We start from the raw sequence: 12461 nt of genomic DNA, 5'->3' as shown, positions 1-12461 counted from the left end.
CGTGGCCATAGGGGGCCAACCCAGCCTCCACCACGCTTTGCCCTTTTCAAACCAAACGGCTCTTTCAAGCTTCAGCTCCTGCCATTTCCTGTTCTGCCCGGATTCAACCTGCAGAGCCCGATTGCACCATCCATTAGGTCCTGGGAGAGCAGCAGGCCAGCGTCTCTGCTGTGCTCAGCCAAGTGGAACCCGCGGACAAACACCCGGGGGCCAGCTGGGGCCTGGCAGCCGCAGCTGGAAACACAGTGCCACCTAGTGGAAGAAAGAGAAAAGCCCCCTGTCTGGCTGGGGACGGACGCACAGGTCTACTTTGCCTTCAGAGTTGGGGTCTGCCCTTACTCCTGGGCCCTTGTCCCATCAGGAGGGCCGAGCCCACCCTGCCTTCCACAGACACTTGGCGCTCACAAGCAGAGGGCGTGAGTGTTTGTCAGACACCCGTGGGGAGCTGTCAGCATCCTGGCCTTTCACAGCCCTGGGAACCTGAGCCGGTCGGCTCTGGAAAGCCTCCAGCTGGCCTTTTTCGATGTGGTGCACACACCAAGTCCGCCCCCACCCTCGCTTGGTCCCGCTTTGCCGGCTTCTGTCACTTGTCTGCCACCCCTGAGCTGTTCTGAATCCTCCCATCCTTCTGCGTGCTGGGTACAAACGGAGCTTCGTGGCAGTCGCCAGAGGAGATGCAGACGCATGGCCCAGTGCGCGCTTGGGAAAGGGGCATCTTCCTGAAGCAGGTCGTTTCCCCACAGGGGCCCTCTCCGCCACCATCAGCCAGAGGGACTCAGTGACAAGCCCTTTGCTCGCAGTCCTGGCAAGGCCCTGGCATCCCGAGTCGAGCTGCCTCGCAGCCCCCTTTGGTCCACTCCTGGCGTTGGTGGTCACTAGCGCCCTGGGTGGTGTCCACTGGCTGGCTCCTCTCCTTGCTTCACAGAATTCCTTTCTTTAGCCTTTAGCTTCTGGTCAATCCGCCGCACTGCGCCCAGGTCCCACATAGAAGAGCTGCATGCATTGCGAGTGCCCCCACCCAGATCTCAGGAACAGCATCCTGCCCCCACCATCAAACCCTGGCAGTGAAGAGCAGGATGCCCTAGGCCAGAGCCCTTCAGCACCCCCACTGGGAGTGCAAGACCGCACTGTCGGGAAAGTGGGCAGCCACGCAGGCGTCTGTTTCCTGAAGACGCTTGTTGAGTTCTTAGCATGCCCCTGGAACCTGAGATACGGCTGTGAATAAAACAAAGAGGCATCCCTGGCCATGGGGACTTTGAAGCCAGCTCCCCTTCTGTGCAATTCTCTTCTGCTTGGGTCATTCCTTGGTGGAAAGAGAGTGACAGAGAAGTGGGAGAAGGGATGGAGGAGAGAGGAAGGAAGAGAAAATAAAGAGAAAGAAAGACAGAAGGAAGGAAGGGAAAAAGAAGAAAAGGAACTAGAAGAAAGGAATAGAGAAAGAAAGAAAGGAGAAAGAAGAAAGAAGGAAGGAGAGAGGGAGGAGAAAGAAGAAAGAGAGAGAAGAGACTCCCCCCTACTGGGTTAGCCTGCCGGGCTTCACCCCTACACCCCTGCACCCCCTTTTCCATTGCCATGCAGGCACCAATGTGCTTCCCACACAGTTGAAGATCAGAGATGGATTTACCGGTGGGGGATGGGGGAGGGGGAGGCATCTCTTCGGGGCCACGGTGATGCCTTTGGGGGCATCTGTTCCCTGGAGTCGGCCCAGGAAAGCCAGGGACAGATCGCAGGCACGGATCGGAGCCAACGGACAGACCGAGGAACAGCGAGAGGATGATGGCCAAGAACAGGCTCCCCGCAGAAGACAATTCCCCATGCGGTGGGGACGGCCATGTAGGTCAGCTCGCAGCCGGGCAGTCATCCCACAGGTGCACGATGTGAATCCCTTCTGGAAGCAGCGTCCTGGGAAAGGGCTTCTTTCTGAATCTGGGCCGAGAGCCATCTGTTTGCCAGCTGGTCTTGGCCTCCAGCCGTGGCCCAAGGGCCTTCTGGCTGGCGATCGCGCGAGGAGGTCAGCTGCTTCTCCGTGGACTAGATCGGAACCTTCTCCTCCCTCTTGAGGATGCTGGACCAATGTTTTGGCACAGGCATGGTGGGTTCTTGTCTGTGTTCTGAGAGCATGTCTTGCGAAGCTCAGACCAGTTCTAGGTGAAGTGCAGGGGAACTTAAAGTCCCAGGCTCCCCTGGCAGGCATCGGCCAGCAGTGGGAGGAGCCATTGGCGCTTGGATGGAGCTGTGACACTGAGTTCCACGAGCCCTTTGGAGGCTCCGGTTGGTCACAGCCCCCATGACATCGACACTCCCGGCTCAGCGAGCACGCAAACCCTTGGAGTTTCCAACATGCTTCTCCATTTCTTCAAGGCCTTGTGGTTCAAGTCCTGGCTGCTCTAGCTCTGATCCAATTTCCTGCTAATGTGCTTGGGAAAGCAGCAGATGAGCCTGCCTCCATGCGGAAGACAGGGATGGAGTTCCAGGCTCCTGGCTTTGGCATGGCGCAGCCCCGGGCATTGTGGTCATGTGTGCAATGAATCAATAGATGGAAGATTTCTTTCCATTTCTCCTTTTCTCTCTGCTCTAAACAAATGAACAAACAAGGAAACAAATGTATAAGTTCTTATATATTTATAAGAAAACAACAGCAACAAACCGCTAGGGCCTTGCACCTGTTGCATGTGAACGTGACGCAGCCTGGGATAAGGCATCCTGGTGCCTTCACCCTGGCAGCTTTGGGTCATCTCCTGACAGGGCCCTGGGGAGGCACAGATCTGTCCATGTGAAAACACATTTGTGCAGCCTGTTTCTGGACCTTCTTCTGGCCGTCCCTGGGGGCTGAGAGTCCCTCCTGGAGGTTGGTCCTGTCGTTTGGCTGTTGCCTTCCCCGGGGGCCGGAGCCAGAGTCCCCACTCTGCAGCCTCTGACTGCTTCCAGGAATCCAGAGAGGAAGTGCATTGCTCATGCACTCTGGGGCCCCAGCAGCGTTCCTGAGTGCCCTCCCTCAATGCTACCCACTCCCGGGCATCTTTGCAGGGAGCCTGCCATCTTGGCTGGCACACTGCTGTCTTCGCATGATCCTTGGATTGTCCTCAGATCCCTAGGGGCACTCTCTGAGCATATGGCCCTGAAAACCACAGGGCTCTCTGCTGGCCTTTTCATAGAGAATGAACAACTGCTGTCCTCAACTCACCAGCAGCAATTCCTTTCCCTGAGAAGCACCTGCTCACGTCGCCAGCCACGTGGCGCGACTGACAGCGACCCAGGAGAGGGAGGGCGAGGGCAGGTGTCCTGAACGTACCTGCACAGGGCTCATGTTTGTTCTGACTCAGGTTGAGCCAGCTGTGGCACACACTTCCTCTCTCCCCTTCTCTCCCCAGGTATTTCTGCACGTGGTGAATGCTGAAGCCACTTCCGAGACCCACCCTGGAACCTCATTTTTGAGGGGGTAAATGCTAGGGATGAAGGCATTTGTGGTGTGCCTGTCAGAATCTAATGTCTTTTTTTAAACCCAGAATTGGGAAGTGCAACTAATGAGGCTGCTGGCAGAGCCCCCGACTGCCTCATTAAGTATTAGAGCCATTTCCCAGCCTGGGGAGAAGTGAAAAAATCCTCAAAGAAAGGACACATCATCCGTTAGTGAAGAACTTTTCCTGACCAGCATGCTCGAAATTGAACAAACACCATAGATCAGAGGCCTTTAAAAAATCCCTGGGTTAAAAAACAAAAATATGAGGGCAAATGTTATAGCACGATGAGTTAAGCTGCTGCGTGCCATGCCAGCCTCCCATATGGGCACTCTTTTAAGTCCCACCTGTTCCTCTTCTGACCTGGCTGGGAAGGCAACAGAAGGAGGACCCCTGCAACCCCTTCGCCCCCCCTACCAGGGGAGACCCGGATGGAGTTCTGAGCTCCTGGCTTCCGCTGGGCTCAGCCCCAGCTTTTGCGGCCATTCGGGGAATAAACCAATGGATGGGAGCTCTCTCACTGAACCTTCCTCTTCCTCTCTATACCTCTGCTGTTCAAATAAATAAATATATCAGAAGAAAATAACCCCAAACTCCTGGGTTTCTGGTGGGAGTGGAGGCTGGGAGGAGAAGGCGGCTGCATGTGGAGTACCGTGGTATAACAGTTGGTGACTTCAGACGTTCAAAGTCTCTAGCCATTTCTCCCCCTCTGTCTTCTGGGGGTTCCTTGGCCTTCAGAGTCTGCTATCAGGGCAGCCCTGTGGTTGGTTCAGAGCTTGGATCTGGTGCCAGCCACACAGCAGGTGTCCGGGGTATCTGCCAGCCAGCGTCAGTCCCAGCATTGTGATGGCAGAGGGAGAGGGTTCCTTTATGTGAGTGGGAACAAGAGGTGGCGGTTGGGAGAGGGGCACCGCTGCCCTTGGCTCCTGCAGAGGTTCCCCCTATCCTTTTGTGCTTACTGTTTACGAGCTGGTGGGACGCAGGTGCAGGGTGGGGAAGTGCGGTCTGCATGTGATGGGTAGAGAGTGCTGGCTGGGACCGGGAGCGGGAGTGAGGCCTTCTGGGAGCGTAGGTGTGTGCGCTGTGGGCAGGTGAAAGCACCGGCTTGCACAGCAGGGCTGTAGATGCTAACACTTCTGGCCATCCTTTCTTGCTTAGAATCACAGCCGCCTCTTCTTGGCTGCTCCAGACCTAGCTTCTCTCCCACACTGGCCTACACCCTCTTCTCTCCTCTGTGTGGTCACAGACAAGCCTTCCAAGACCAGCTTCTTTCCAGGCTGGGCCAGGGGCTCAGCTTCCTATGGCCTCCAGAGTGAAGCTTGCACACCTGGCTGGTTCCTGCAGGGCCCTTCGGTGTTGCCTCTCTGAGCTCATGCCTCTCCCCTGATTCCACATCCAGTGCCCCCTGCTCCCACTGCTGGCAAGGCCCTTCTGAGCCCCCCTCCTCTGCCCAGCACACTCCTGTTGTCCTCTGCGAGGTGACCGCCGCATGTAGCTTCCTGTGGCATCTAGTCCCCGTGCTGTAACATATGGGTTCCCATCTCATCTACTTCCCCTGCAGATGGCGAGCTCAGGCAGGGCGGGTCTGACTCCCGGAGGTGCTGCAGCCTAGGCCTGGCTGTTGGCTGGGAACGAAGCCCCATAGGGCAGCCTTGAAGTCGTTCCTGGAGGTCTGGTTGATGTGTAAGATCCAGAACTTGATAAGGATAAAAGAATTGGCGTCTGTCTGCAGCACGCATGGTCGGCTGGAGGTGGGGGCCAGCAAGTTCCAATTCCCCACGATGCCGCCTTTCCAGACATCAGTGCCCCAGCTCGGAGGGGTGCTGGGACTGTCTGCTGCTGTCTCTTCCCACATGGCATTGAGACAGGAGCCTCTGCTGGTGAAAGCCGAGCCCTCCTGTCTCTCCGTGTGGGCCCCTGCCTTCACTGCTGCACTCCAGTCAAGACGCCGGCATAATGTCCTACACTGGAGTCTTGTTTCAAGTCCCTGCTGCTCTGTTTCCAGTCCAGTTCCCTGCTAGTGCACCTGGGAAAGCAGTGGAAGACGGCCCGAGTGCTTGGGCCCCTGATAACTGTGGGAGAGCCGGATGGAGCTCCTTGCTCCTGGGTTTGGCCTGGTACTACTCTAGCTGCTGAGATCATTTGAAGGAATGAATCATCAAATGGAAGAGCTCTTTCTGTCTCTCCTCTTTCAAAGAAATAAATCCGTTTTTAAAAAAATGGAAAAGGAAGAAGAAAGAGAGAAGAAAAAAGTAGCAAGGAAAGGGGCAGGAGGATGGACTGACTGGTTTTGGTGTCTCCTGGGAGCTTCAGGGGCAGAACACCCTCTGAGAGATTCATCTGTGCACGCATGGAGAGGGACAGGGACTGTGTGGCCAAGCAGAGGCTGGGGTGCACACACCTCACTCAGGAGCCGCAGCGGGGGCAGAAGCTGGGAAGGGACCAATGCGAGCTCCTGCTTCTGTGTAAGTCAAGCTTCTGGTAGCAGGGAGGGTTTGAAACCCGGTCTTCTAAGGAGGCTGCAATGATGACCCCCTAGGCGAACATGGCCAAGTCCTTCCAGGGCATACACCAGGTGGCGCTGTGGCGAGAGCAGCGAACAGGCAGGAAGACCCAGGGCCCAGGGCTGTGCTGGCAGTGCCAAGAGCCCTTTAGGGATGGAGGCTAGGAGAGCCCTCTTCTGTGAAGATTGCACTTGAGCGCACTGCGAGGGCCTTCATCCGTGCTCTTCTTTGTTTTGAAACATGGTACAAAAACCTCACTTGCTGAGTGGTGGACACTCCCCCCACCACCATGCTGCTCAAAGAGCATCCTTCACCCTGGGAGCTCACATGGCTTTTTGTGGCTTATTTTGTCTTCCAGCAGACAAAGTTAAGTAAGTGGCTGTGGCTTACAGAGGACGCTTGCAGGAGGCTGGGATGATCTTCCCCCAAGACAAGGTCCCCAACATCACCATTTTCCTACACCAGTACACCACAGTTGTGTTCAGATCCCGGGGTTTTAGTCAGTAGCATGAATTGCTCAGCCAGGTACCAGGTGCCGAGGGCACAGACCAACACCTGCTCCCCTGGATGCCAAGGGCACAGATCAACACTGAGCCTGCTCCCCTGGGCCTCATCACAGCAGGGCTGAGGAAGCAGCTGATAAGCAGATTTGCCAGGCCACAGACAGGGAGTCGGATTGAAAGTGGAAGAGCCAGGACACGAATGGCCATATGGAATGCCAGCGCATGCGAGATGAGGATTTAGCCACTGAGCCATCACGCCAGGCCCCTCTATGAGAATTTTGAACCCAACCTTTCCTGATTCTGCCAGGTCCTTCAGGCAGAGAATGTGACCTCTGTCTAGCAAGCTCTGCCCATAGCCACTCGTACAGCAGGCCCATGTCACCAAGTATCAGTTCAGGCTCAAAGAGGGCATTGATGCAGGGCGAGACGAGTACTCTGAACACCGGAGGTCCCGGAGCTCAGGAAGCTGCTGGGGAACCTCACTCAGGCACCTGCTGATGTGTAAACGCTGCAGTAACATGGGTCTGTGCCAACTGCGTTGCACACCCAGGGCCAGGCTCAAAGCAGGTGCACAGGAAATGTGTGTGTCAGAGGTTTCACAGCAGTGCCTGAACTTGAACGTTGGAGATGAGCACTTTGTAGAAAAAGTCTGTTTATGTGCACGCACCACAGTCGCCTTCACTGTTGGCAAAAATCTCCACCCAAAACACCTTCACCCAGCACCCTGAGGCTTGGCGCTCCACCCGGGGTCAGCTCCTGGAGGCCATCTCATGGCACTTTTGCTCAGATTGTGTGGACTCTCGTGGGGCTGTCAGCTTATTTGGTTACTTACAGGGCCCCATCCCACCTGTAGACCAGATAGATGCCCCTGTGTAGTGCCCAGTACATAGGGGCCAGGATGTTACCTGTGTGCGTGGCCTCTTGTGTGCAGAATGTGTTATCTTGGTCAAGGCTGGGAGAGAATTGCTCTGGTATATGTGCATAAGGATCAGAGCAGATAGACTGGATTAATCTGCCTTTGCCAGCTCCACTCACAGCCAGGCCAGGCTGTTAGGGCTGGCATCACCCTGGTCACCTCACTGTGGACTGGCTCAAGAGACACGGTGACCCAAACGACCCACACCGGTTATATGCCTGGGATGCTGGGTGGTTTTGTTGTTCTTTAAGGTGGGAGAATTAGTAGTTTTCGCTACAGGAAGGCTGACACTACGAGTAAAGTCCATTGTTAAGGACCAAGGGGATGCTTAGAAGAGGCCGTGGAGACAAGGCCAGCTGGGCACTGCTTCTGGGGCATGGCTGTTCCCCTGGACCTGTCCTTACCTGCCCAGCCCTTGAAGCCCTGGCTCCCATGCTGTGTTGCAGAGGCCTCCTGTTGAACGTATTGATTCACTCCATACACACTGAGCATCCGCTGTGTCAGGCGTGGTGTCGGACCCTGGAGCACTCACAGAGAACAGGTGGTCATGCCAACCTCAAGACAGAGCTCATCAACCACAGATACCTGTGTACCTTGCTGCTCTCCTGCCCCGGGCAGTGAACGTGGCTTCATTCGTGCACACCCAGGGCCAGGCTCAAAGCAGGTGCACAGGAAATGTGTGTGGCATAAAACAGAGAGGAAGAACAACAGCCCAAGATGGGTTAGTTACTAAAAATAAAAGCTCCCATTTGCATCCACTTCCCAGGTGATGAAAGCGTCCCCATGCACACGATTTCAGCTGATTCTTTACATCAAGCCCTCATGCGGGTTCCACATGTGGGTGGTCAGAGCTGACTGCAGAGAAATTGTGATCCTCCATGACGCTCGCCATGGCACTTCAGATTCCAAACCCTGGACTCTTTGCGTCCTTGCAGGATCATTTTTTTTTTCTTAAAAACTTGAGAGAGATAATGAACAACAGAAACTCAAGGAAGAGAGGGGTCACTTCTGGCAGAGAGCCACGGGGAAGGCTGGGGCAGAAGTGGACGCTTCCTGGTGATGTCCAGACAGGTAGAGCTGGGGTCAGGGACTCTGGGGGCAGGCCTGGCTTGTCCTGGTGACCCTAGCAGGGTGACAGGGACCTGGGCCACTCTGGCCAGACCAAAAGCTGCCAGCCTGGCTCATCCTTAGCCCTTGCTGGAAGTCTCTGAAAGTGTAGTTCCCAGGGGCTGGAACCAGCTTTGTGGTATGCTGATCAGGCTGGGGCTTTGCTGCATCAGGTATCCAGGTAGGGGTTTTTTTTTTTAAAGATTTATTTTTATTTTTTTTTTTATTGGAAAGGCGGATATACAGAGAGGAGAGACAGAGAGGAAGATCTTCCGTCCGATGATTCACTCCCCAAGTGAGCACAACGGCCGATGCTATGCCAATCCGAAGCCAGGAGCCTCTTCCGGGTCTCCCACGTGGGTGCAGGGTCCCAAAGCTTTGGGCCGTCCTTGACTGCTTTCCCGGGCCACAGGCAGGGAGCTGGAAGGGAAGCGGGGCTGCCGGGATAGAACCGGCGCCCATATGGGATCCCGGGCTTGCAAGGCGAGAACCTTAACCACTTGCGCCACCGCGCCGGGCCCCAGGTAGGGGTTTGAATCCTGGCTTCTCTGCTTCCTATCCAGCTCCCTTCAAATGCACCAAGGAACAGAAGATGGTCCAGGCCACCCACGGGAGCCGCAGATGGTGTTCCTGACTCCTGATTTTGGCTTAGCCTCGATTTGGACATTGCTACAAGTGGGAAGTGAAGCATTGCAGGGAAGATCTCTCTCCCTCCTCCCCTCCCGCCTTCCCTCTCTCCCAACCCCTCTCAGCCATTCTGCCTTTATCTGTAACCCCACAAACACATAAACACACAGGCCTGTAACTCAGCAGATCTGAGCATGATATTTTCTAAGTGCCAGAGTCTTTGGAAAGCTGGCACTCTCTTTGAAGACTTGTTATTTAGGGACTGACAAGTGGTGCAGTAAGCTAATCCTCGGTCCAAATGGGCGCCGGTTCATATCCCGGTAGTTCCACTTCCCATCCAGCTCCCTGCTTGTGGCCTGGGAAATCAGCAGAGGATGGCCCAAAGCCTTGGGACCCTGCACCCATGTGTGAGACCCAGAAGGAGCTCCTGACTCCTGACTTCAGATGAGCTCAGCTCTGGCCATTGTGGCCATTTGGGGAATGAATCAGCGGATGGAAGATCTTTCTCTCTCTGTCTCTCCTTCTCTCTGTATAAGATCCACCTTTCAAATGAAATAAATAAGTATATATTTTTAAAACCTATTACTCAAGTGGTGCTCACTGAACATGGCCTCAAAACTCAGAAGCCACTGGGCATGAGTTCCAGGTGTCCCATCCCCAGCAAGGTGCACCCTCACCTGCTTTGAGACTTGACACTGCTCTGCTCTGTGTGCTGGCATTGATGCCCTCAGCAGGCAGCTACACCCCTGCCCCACGTCACACCCTGTTTCTCCGGGGAAGTGGGGGGCAGCTTCCAATGGCTGTGAGTACACCTGTTGACCCATGTTGGCCGCAAGCACGTGTCTGCAGCTCACACCCTGGGCCTTTTGGAGGCTAGTACTGGGGAGTCTGGATGCATTGGCACATTGATACCACATGCAGTGGCTGGCTGGCCTGAGTATAGGAGAGTGTTATCCTGATGGGTCGGACCCAAGGCCAAGAGCACTTTCTGTAATTTCCAGGAGTGTTTCCAGTGTAATTGGTAACAGAGGTAAATGTTCTAGGTGGGGTGGACTGACTCCTGGGTCGGTGGTGAGAGAGTCCTGGGCCTTGGAGTGCATGACCTTAGCTTTGACCAGGCTCCTGGCACTTTGTTCTGCAGACAGTTCCCTGCATCAGGCAACGGGTGGGGAGGGGGAGGGAGGATCAAATGGCTAGCGCAGGACTCAGCATTCCTTCAAGGGGACCTCATGAACTGCTTGTTTTAGTGCAAAGAATTATGAAATTCATACATAGGAGAGGGTCTTCGAAATGTTCATTGTGAAGAACCTATGCATGGATTTAAAAATAATTTTTTTAACAAACTTTTAAAGATGTGTTTTATTTATTTGGAAGGCAGAGAGACAGAATGAGAAGGAGAAAAGGGAGGGAGGTGAGAGATCTGCCACCTGCTGGCTCACTCTCCAAATGGCCATGTATCCAGGGCTGGGTCATCTGAACTCCAGCTGGGTCTCCCACATGGGTGGCAGGGACCCAAGCACTCGGGCCACCTTCTACCCTCTTTCTGGGCATATTAGCGAGAAGCTGGGCAGGAAGCTGGCACTCATATGGGATGCCCGTACTGCAGGTGGTAGCTTAACCTGCTGCCACACAATGCTGGCTCCATGTAGCAACATTGTACACTAGCACTTTTTGAAGGGTTCTCGTACCTTCCATATCTGCCATTTTGAAATTTATGGGCTCTTCCCACCAGGTCAGAAATCCCATGAGAGCGGAGACCACTCTGATCGGTTATCAGCTTCCAAGACTGAGGCACGTCCATGTTCCGTGTGTGGGTCTAATGAAAAGAGAGTTTAGATAGACTTCATTCATGAAAGACAGGTGTTTAGCGTGGTGGCCAAGACACCTGTGTCCTATATCAGAGACCCGTGCTCCTCCTCTGACTCGTGCTTCCTGCCAAGGCTGACCACAGGGGGGCAGCAGTGATGGACCGTCTGCCCACGTGGGAGACCTGGATTGAGTTCCTGGCTCCCAGCATCAGATGCAGAACTCCTGGCTGTGGCAGACATTCGGGAGGGGGTGTGAGTCGATGGGTAGGAGCTCACTTCTCTCTCTCTCTCTCTCTTTCTCTGTCCCCTCTCTCTGCTTCTTAGACAACACACTTGAAAAGATTTCAATCCAACATGATTCAAGACTATACATGTTTTGAAGGGTAATGCTTTCTATGAATATGAATAAGAACAACTGGATTTCTTTCTCAGTTCTTAGAACACTGTTCCAGCTTATGACAGGCACTTGCTATCAGTTTGTTGTTCTAGCATTAAAAATGTGTTGAAAGACATGGAAACCTTCATTATTTAGTGGTACTGAATGACATGCAAAATTGAAAGAAACATAGCTTCCATTTTCTTTTTTTAAGATTTATTTTTATTGCAAAGTCAGATATATACATATAGAGAGAGAAAGAGGAGGAAAGACAGAGAGAAATACCTTCCGTCCAATGATTCACTCCCCAAGTGACCACAAAGGCCGATGCTGTGCCGATCCGAAGCCAGGAGCTAGGAGCTCTTCTGGGTCTCCCACGCGGGTGCAGGGTCCCAAGGCTTTGGGTCGTTCTAGACTGCTTTTCCAGGCCACAGGCAGGGAGCTGGATGGGAAGTGGAGCTGCTGGGATTAGAACCACTGCCCGTATGGGGTCCCGGCATGTTCAAGGTGAGGACTTCAGCTGCTAGGCCATGATGCTGGGCTCTAGCTTCCATTTTCAACCAACAAAATTAGGAAAAGATTATAAAACTTACAGAGCAGCAGTCTCACAACTGCAGATACTGTGAGGAAATTGGTACGCGTCTTACTAAGAGACCCTTTGAATGGCTAAGCAAGGTGCACGCAACAGCTCCAGGGATTTGACCAGCTAATCCTCATCCTGAGTGTTGGTCCCAAGGAAAGAATTCAAAGGATGCAAGGATGTCAAGGCTGACTTCCAGAGCAAGCCCTGGAGACAAGAATCCGGTTCCATCAAAGAGAAATCGCTTAATGACTCCACATGATGCCATATTGAAAAATTATTCAGCCTTCCACAGAATTACGGAGAGAGGAGGAATGTCCTCCACGCTGGGCTGATTTAGATATATCCATTGGGTTCCACTCTCCTTTACCCCACAGCGGTTCCCATGAGACTCAGTGTCACGGTGCTCGCCACAGACCTCACCTTCAGCTGCTCTGGCCACCGGCCCTTTCTCCAGCCATGGTCACCCTAGGGACCTTCTCATTCCCTCTGCCAGGAACACTCACCCCACCCCACCCGGAGCCGTGCCCTGGCTCCCTCATCTCCCTCACACCCCCTCACTCAGGCATTCCTGTTACCTGC

This window comes from Ochotona curzoniae, unplaced genomic scaffold, assembly GCF_017591425.1.
Source record: "Ochotona curzoniae isolate NIBS_2020 unplaced genomic scaffold, NIBS_Ocur_1.0 contig_4792, whole genome shotgun sequence".
Lineage (NCBI taxonomy): Eukaryota > Metazoa > Chordata > Mammalia > Lagomorpha > Ochotonidae > Ochotona > Ochotona curzoniae.
This window is presented reverse-complemented; position numbering follows the sequence as displayed.